Raw genomic sequence first — 7,861 nt, forward strand, 5'->3', positions numbered from 1 at the left:
TATGGTATATTTGGAGCAATAGTATTCCATTAAAATGTTTTATGCTGAGTATCCAAAGCATTACCTGTGTTACCACTTGACATTAATCAAGTATATATGTCTTTTGTATTAATCGTGGCCTTTCTTCCAAGGGAACTGAAGTTTGATTATATTCTCTGTTAGGCTGCATATTTGACTCAGGAAGAAATTTTAACAGAACTAATGGATTTAGTATTATCTCACATAGTCATTTTAAAAATTAACGACCTAAAATTCTTTTCTTGGCAGTAAGTAGAAAGCTTTTTGAAATGTATAAAGTGTTAAAACATGGTGGCACGCTCCTTTAGTCCCAGCACTCGGGAGGTAGAGGCAGGTGGATCTCTGTGAGTTCAAGGCCAGCCTGGTCTACGTAGTGAGTTCAGTATAAAGTGTTACATATTTCAGATTCACATTTTAATGTGTAGAGGTGAAGCAGCACAGTGAAAGTAACATTAAGATCTCTGTGCAGTAACACTAGTTCTAGCTCCAACTAAAGTCTACTGTGCCTTTGTTCCCGCCCTCTTTGACATTTCTTTCTCTATAGACTATAGTTGCTTTGTATCCCAAGTTGCTATAGAAGTCTCTAGTTTTCTTTATTAAATCATTTATCATTTTGTAAATTCTAACAGTTCCTCTTATAAAATACTTTGTAGTTCTTTCTTTTTTTTTCCCCATGATGTGCTGATTTTCTGAATACATTTAAAAGGATAGTCAATATTCCTTTCAATGCAGAGGGAAAGAACAGACTTTACCAGAGTCCAGGCCAAGCAAATTATAAAGCACACTTGGGTGTTTACTGTGCAATATAGTTCTTTCTTAATTGACCTATTAGCAGTATTTGACAATTGATCTCGTCCTCCTTAGAAATCCCATTTTTCACTTATCTTCTGGAACGTCAAACACTTGTGATTTGTTTTGTCTCGGTGTCTCTTTTTTTTTTTTTTTTCTTTCTGGCTTTAAAAGAATTTTTTTGGCAGGGTTTCCCTATAGCTGCCCCAGCTGGCCTGAAACTTGCTATATAGACCAGCCCAGCCATTAACCCACAGAGATGTGCCTGCCTCTGCCTCCCAAATGCTGGGATTAAAAAGTGTGTGCCACCACTCCTGGCCCTTTTCCCTTTCTCTTGATGCTCTCTTTTGGTCTTCTAGATTGATTCCTTCTTTTGAAATTTTTATTTTATGTGTGTGTGGTTTTTTTTGGTCTTTTTGAGACAGGGTCTCCCTGTAGCCCCAACCGGCTTGGAACTCATTATCCAGCCTGGCCTTGAACTCGCAGAGATCTGCCTGCCTCTGCCTCCCAAGTGCTGGGATTAAAGGCATGCACCACCACACCCCACAGACACCTGTTTTTTTATGCACTTCTCTCGGAGTTCCCACTCTTCCCTTATTGCTTCATATTCCACCTATATTTGATTATTTCCAAATTACTTCTGTTTCTTCTGGCTTCCAGATTAACTTATTCCTCTTCTCCTCTTCACTTTTTTCTCCCCCCTCCTTCCTCCTTTTTCCCTTTTTGCCTTGTAGATTGAACTCAGAGCTTTGGGGTTTTTGTTGTTGTTTTTTGTTTGTTTGTTTTGGTCTTTTTGAGACAGGGTCTCCCTGTAGCCGCAGTTGGCCTGGAACTCACTGTGTAGACCAGGCTGGCCTTGAACTCACAGACATCCGCCTGCCTCTGCCTCCCAAGTGCTGGGACTAAACCACCATGCCTGGCCTGAACTCAGAGCTTTGTATAAGCTAAAATATACCTAGCCCTAAACTTATTTTTTACCTCAGACCCCTCTCCTAAACTTCAGATTTCAATTTCTTTTGTAATACTTGCACATAGATGTTGCTAAGTATTGCTGTCAATACTGAACTCCTCTTCCCTGAAGAAATTGTTCCTTGTGTAACAGTTCCCATGTCTGTAAATGGCTACTCTGTTCTTTCAGTTGTTCAAACTAAAAAAAAAAAAATTGGTCCTTTTTCTGAGACAGGATCTCCCTGTAGCCCCAGCTAGCTTGGAACTCACTATGTAGATCAGGCTGGCCTTGACCTCACAGAGATCCGCCTACCTCTGCCTCCCAAGTGCTGGGATTAAAGTTATGTGCCACCACACCTGGCCAAACTAAAAATTTTTTAATGTTTTGTCTTTTTGAGACAGGGTCTCCCTGTAGTTCCAGCTGGCCTGGAACTCACTGTGTAGACCAGGCTGGCCTTGATCTCACAGAGATCTGCCTGCCTCTGCTTCCCAAGTACTGGGATTAAAGGTATATACTACCATGCTGGGCCTTTTTGGTTGTTTTTCAATCATATTTATACAATACAACTTGATCTGTTAGTAAGCCCTTTTAGCTTTATTTCGGACTGTAACTGCATCCAGCCATTTCTACTTTTCCTCTTTTCTACTTAGAACAAAGTCATCATCACCCGTTTCCTGGAGTGTTAAACTAGCTCCTTAACTGAACTGTCCTACTCTGGCCCCACTTGCTCTTCTCTCAAACACTGTAGAGATAAATGAGATCATGTCACTCACTCTTTTATTCAAAACTGTCATTGCTTCTCAGAATAGAAGTCATCTTTTTGGATCTCTGTAGCTCTATAGACTGGTGTTCTCCCTCTCCCAACACTGTCTTTTTTTCTTTAGCATAGGATATATTGGTCATTGGTCTCTGGTCTCAAGACTTGTAATTGCACTATCTTTTTCTGTGAATACCTTTTTCTCAGATAATCACATGGCTTATTGCCTTAAAATTTTTGTAGTCAGACATCATATTGGAGAGAATTTCCTCTGCTGCCAGTTTAAAGCTGCTACGTTCCCATTTTTCTGCACAATCTCACGTAGGTGTTTATCAATGTGCACCATAACCCAAACCAAACTTATACTGTCTTGTCTCCTAACCCTACATCTCCAATAGAAATGGTATTCCATTTCTCAGATCAGAAACCCAGTCATGATTGTTCCCTGGCCTCACAGCAGGCTCACATCTAATCACTACTGCATCTCCATGATTCTTCCTCCTAAATTAGGAGTTTTCTAACTTTTTAGCTGATTATCCTCCAGATTTTGAAAATTTATACATTTTGTGTTGATAACTAAAATTGTCCATCTTAAATTCAAATAGCTGTAGAAGATATAATTTTGTATTATACTTATGTTGTTGAAGTAAAATTGTTTAATCAGTCTTGAAATGGAATCTAAATACCAGAATAATTTGATATGCTCCATAATTTTAAAATGTATCTGACAAAGTGAATCTTTAACAGAAATTTTTCATTGATCATTTCCCTGTGAACTTTTTGTCTACATAATTATATTTCTAATATAGTTTAGATTTAGAAGTCTTTGATTCTTTCTTATACTTCTTTATAACTGAGAAAATTCTGTAAATTGAATTAAATTTTTTTACCTGTGACCATAACTCTTTAAAATCTTTATTTTGAGCTGGCCTGGTGGTGCACACTTGTAATCCCAGCACTTGGAGTCTGGAGCAGAAGGATTGCCAAAAGTTCAAGGCAAATACATAGTATCAAACTAGCCAGGGCTATAAGACCCCACCTCTAATAAAATTAAAAAAAATTTCTTTTTTATAAAGTCAAGTCTCAGAATCTTTTGTTAATTAACATAAGTGGAAGAAAAATGTAAAGCAACTAAATCTAACTTTTTTATCTTATTTCAAATTATATGTTAAATATTATAATTCTTTCAAATTATTTAGTAAACTTAATATCAAAATTTGCTTTTCAAGTACATTTAGTCTTATGCCCCCCTCCCCCCGATTTATAGTGTTTGTTTTATTTTTTAGGCCCCAAACAAATTAACTACTATTTTTGACTCCTCTTCCATGGTCAAAGAAATTCACAACTTATATCTAACTTACAACAGGGTACTTTTAAACAATGTATTTCTAGATAGTAGGCTTCAAAGACAAATTCTTGCTCCTTATCAAGTCTAGCCATTCACAATATAATTATGACTAATTAATGTCTTTGGAGCTTAATGGTAATACAATGAACACCCTCCCCTTGAGATAGGGTCTTGCTATGTGACCCAAGCTGGCCTTGAATGCAAGAGTCTCTTGCCTCAGCCTCCTGAGTGCTAAAGATTAAAGGCGCACCATTCTGTGTGATTTTTATGCATCTTTTTCCCATGGTTACTTAGAAGAACTATCTTGAAACCAGTGTAAATATTCTATAAATAATAGGTCATTTCTAATAAATGGAGTACATTTGTTGCACACTAAGCCACATCTTTTAGCAATAAGAATGTTAAATTTGAATAAGAAAGACAAAATGAACTATTTTTGCTTTAAAATTTTCTTTGAAGGGAAGATAACCATGCTTCAATTTAAGAAAAACATTTTCAGTCTTTTTGTAATCTGTTAAGCCATGAATTCATGGGTTAGGCTCCAGCAGCTCAGGCTCTTCCCGTTAACTCTTACAAAGTGTGTTTCTCTAGGTAGAGCAGGCTGGAGCCTCAATTGAACCCAGATTCCTTTCTCTTTGACTTTTTCTTTTTCTGATCATTTTCCTTCACCTGTTTTAGGAACCTGTCTTGGCTCTTAGAGTGCCTGTCTTCAAGATATACATTAATTCTCTTGGCAAGAATCTTGCCCTTACCTTGCTTGTTTGTAACAATGCCAACAGCATACTTGGGTGATATTTTAGTTTTTGTCAACTTGACACAAATTAGAGACACTTGGGAAGAAAGAAGTTTCTTTCATCTAATTAGTCTGTGGTCATATCTGTGAGGCATTTTCTTCAATTAGTAATTGATGCAGGAGGGCCCAGCAGTCCACTGTGGGTGATGCTGCCCCTGGGCAAGTGGACCTGCGCTATATAAGGAGGGTAACTGAGCAAGCCAGTAAATAACATCCCACCATGTTCTCTGCTTCAGCTCCAGCCTTGGCTTCCCTCGATGATGGACTGTGATTAGAATGTATAAACCAAATAAACTCTTTCCTCCCCCAGGTTGCTTTTGGTCAGTGTTTTATCACAACAACCTTAAACTAACTAGATCGGGTGGCATTGTAGACTTCAGTTTTGCCACAGTAATATTTATTTCAACAGTACCCATTCCCTTAATATCTATACTATCACTCTTGTAGATTCGCATATATGTGGCCAAAGAGCAACTTCGTTTTCCCAAAAGGCCTAGAAAATATCTATCAGGTGCCTCTCCTCCTTCCCTTTGTGTTTGTCATTTTGGCTGAAAGGAGAACTTACGTTCTTGAATTCTCATTGAATCCTTGGAGCTGCAGATCTAGTTCATTGTATACATTCTCTGTTGCTGGATAGCAAATGATTATGAAAAAAGTAGCTTATAACTATCTTCCTTTATGTATCTGATGGTTACTTTAGGTCAGAAGTCTGGCTGGATTCTCTGCTTAGGGTCTGGGAAGGCTGGGGCTGTGGTTTCATCCATAGCTTGGGCTCTTCCAAGCTCATGTGACTGTGGATAGCATTTATTTCCTTGTATTTGGAGTGCTGAAGCCCAGAGCTTCTGAAGACTTTCTCTCATTCCTTGCCTCATGACTCTCACCATAATATGTTGGTTTAAGTTCAATGGGAACACATCTTACTATGTTTTATTATTTTGCTAGTTTATTTGAGCTAAACTCTAGTACTGTTCTCACACTTCCAGACCCACTTTAAAAAGATTCATTTGATAAGGTTGGGCCCACCCAAGGTAATCTTCCTATTGAGTAATCAGGATCAGCTGATTAGTGACTTTAGTCACTTTTGCCATATATATGCACATATATATATATACACACACATACACAATTTTATTTTTGGAGACAAGATCTCTCTATAGCTTCAGATGGCCTGGATCTCACTATGTAGACCAGGCTGGCTTGAACTCACAGAGATATGCCTGCTTCTGCCTCCCAAGTGCTGGGATTAAAAGTGTTTGCCACCATGCCATATATTAAGTTTTTAAAAAATTTTTAATTTATGTGAATGTCTGACACATGAATGCAGGGGCCCGTGGAGACCAGAAGAGGGTGTTGGATCCCCTAGAGCTGGAGTTATAGGTGGTTGAGAGCCCCCTGAGTTGTGTGTTGGGAACAGAACTTGGGTCTCTGGAAGAGCAGGAAACACTCTAAGCCTCTAGGTGAACCTTTACCTAAGCCTCCAGCTCCACCTTTACCATATTTTGTATCCTATTTACAGGAATAATACCCCAGTATGTTAATAGGGTCTGTTCCCACTCAGGGCATGTGTACTAGAGGATAGGGGCTTTGGAGGTCCTCTTAGAATTGTGCTTACCATGTGCATTCATTTTTTGAAAATAACTACTACATTGGGCTGGTGGCACACTCCTTTAATCCCATCACTCTGGAGGCAGAGGCAGGCTTGTCTCTGTGAGTTCAAGGCCACCTTGGTCTACATAGTGAGTTCCAGGCCAGCAGGGGCTACAGGGAGATACTGTCTCAAAAAGACCAAAGACCAAAAAAGTACATATCATGTATCAGCTGTCTCATTTTTGAATACAGACAATAATATAGAAAGATAGACTGTGTGAACTGGCTTTGAATTTTTTTCCTGAATGAATAAGATATTGTACAGAGTATTTTCATGAGCCTGTTATCTCAAGAGGATATATTTTTTGATAGTAGTCTGAAGGATGGAAAGGACAAATGAAAACAGTTATGATTATCTCTTGGTTTAGTGTGAATAGAATGTATATATGTATGTGTGTGTATTGCACCCTAAAGCAACATATTATAGTGAGTCTCATGATAAGAGAGCATTTGTGAAAGAGAAGTGAAACTTGCTTTATTTATCTCTTGTGTGCAGACACCTTGTATGGAAGAACTTATTTAAGAAAGACTACATGCAGGGGCTGGAGAGATGGCTCAGCGGTTAAGAACACTGGCTGTTCTTACAGAAGACGTGGGTTCGAATCCCAACACCCACACGGCAGCTAACAACTGTCCATAACTCCAGTTCCCAAGGGATCCAACAACCTCTTCTGTCCTCTGCGGGAATTGTACAACACGGGCACACTTCCCTACATACAGGCAATACACACATACACATAAAATAAAAATAATAAATAAAATACTAAAAAAAAAAAAAAAGAAAAGAAAGACTATATGTAGTCCTTTAGGTAGTATGCTGTTGGCTTATAGGTGTTTGACCTAAGAATTCTTAAACCTTGAATGAAACAAATCTAATAATTGTGGTCTTTTCCAGTTCATGGGGAAGAAAAAAGCCAATACTCTGTGTGTGTGTGTGTGTGTGTGTGTGTGTGTGTGTGTGTGTGTGTTGTATACACTCGTGTGTAGGTGCATGTGCTCAGGCAGAGACCAGAGAACAATGTCGATTGACCTGCTCTATCACTGCCTTATTCCCTTGAGACAGGGTCTTGGTGAACCTGGAACTAGGCTGGCAGCCAGTAAGCCCCAGCGATCCTCTTGTCTTCTCCCCCCATGGCACTAGGGTTACCGGTGTAAATGGCCACACTTGGCTTTTTCCATGAGTTCTAGGGATTCAGATCAGGTCCTCATGATTGTGCCGCAAGTGCTTTTACCTACTGAGCCACTTTGCCAGTCTGATACTAGTTTTTTTTTTTTTTTTTTTTTTTTTATACTGCGATCCTCTTGTCTTCTCCCCCCATGGCACTAGGGTTACCGGTGTAAATGGCCACACTTGGCTTTTTCCATGAGTTCTAGGGATTCAGATCAGGTCCTCATGATTGTGCCGCAAGTGCTTTTACCTACTGAGCCACTTTGCCAGTCTGATACTAGTTTTTTTTTTTTTTTTTTTTTTTTTTTTTTTTTTTTTTTTTTTTAAAAAAAAAAAAAAAAAAAAAAAAAAAAAGAGGACGATAAATCTTTCACTGTGATATATCAAAATAA

General features: G+C 38.6%; 1 non-coding gene across 1 annotated transcript; it reads right to left on the reverse strand.

Annotated features, from left to right (window-relative positions):
- Positions 1-692: 692 nt before the first annotated feature.
- On the reverse strand, positions 693-822 carry LOC115069778. Its single transcript, XR_003849009.1, has one exon. It is a non-coding gene; the product is annotated as a small nucleolar RNA SNORA22 (small nucleolar RNA).
- Between the last annotated feature and the right edge of the window lie 7,039 nt (positions 823-7,861).

This window comes from Nannospalax galili, unplaced genomic scaffold, assembly GCF_000622305.1.
Source record: "Nannospalax galili isolate Female #2095 unplaced genomic scaffold, S.galili_v1.0 scaffold253, whole genome shotgun sequence".
Lineage (NCBI taxonomy): Eukaryota > Metazoa > Chordata > Mammalia > Rodentia > Spalacidae > Nannospalax > Nannospalax galili.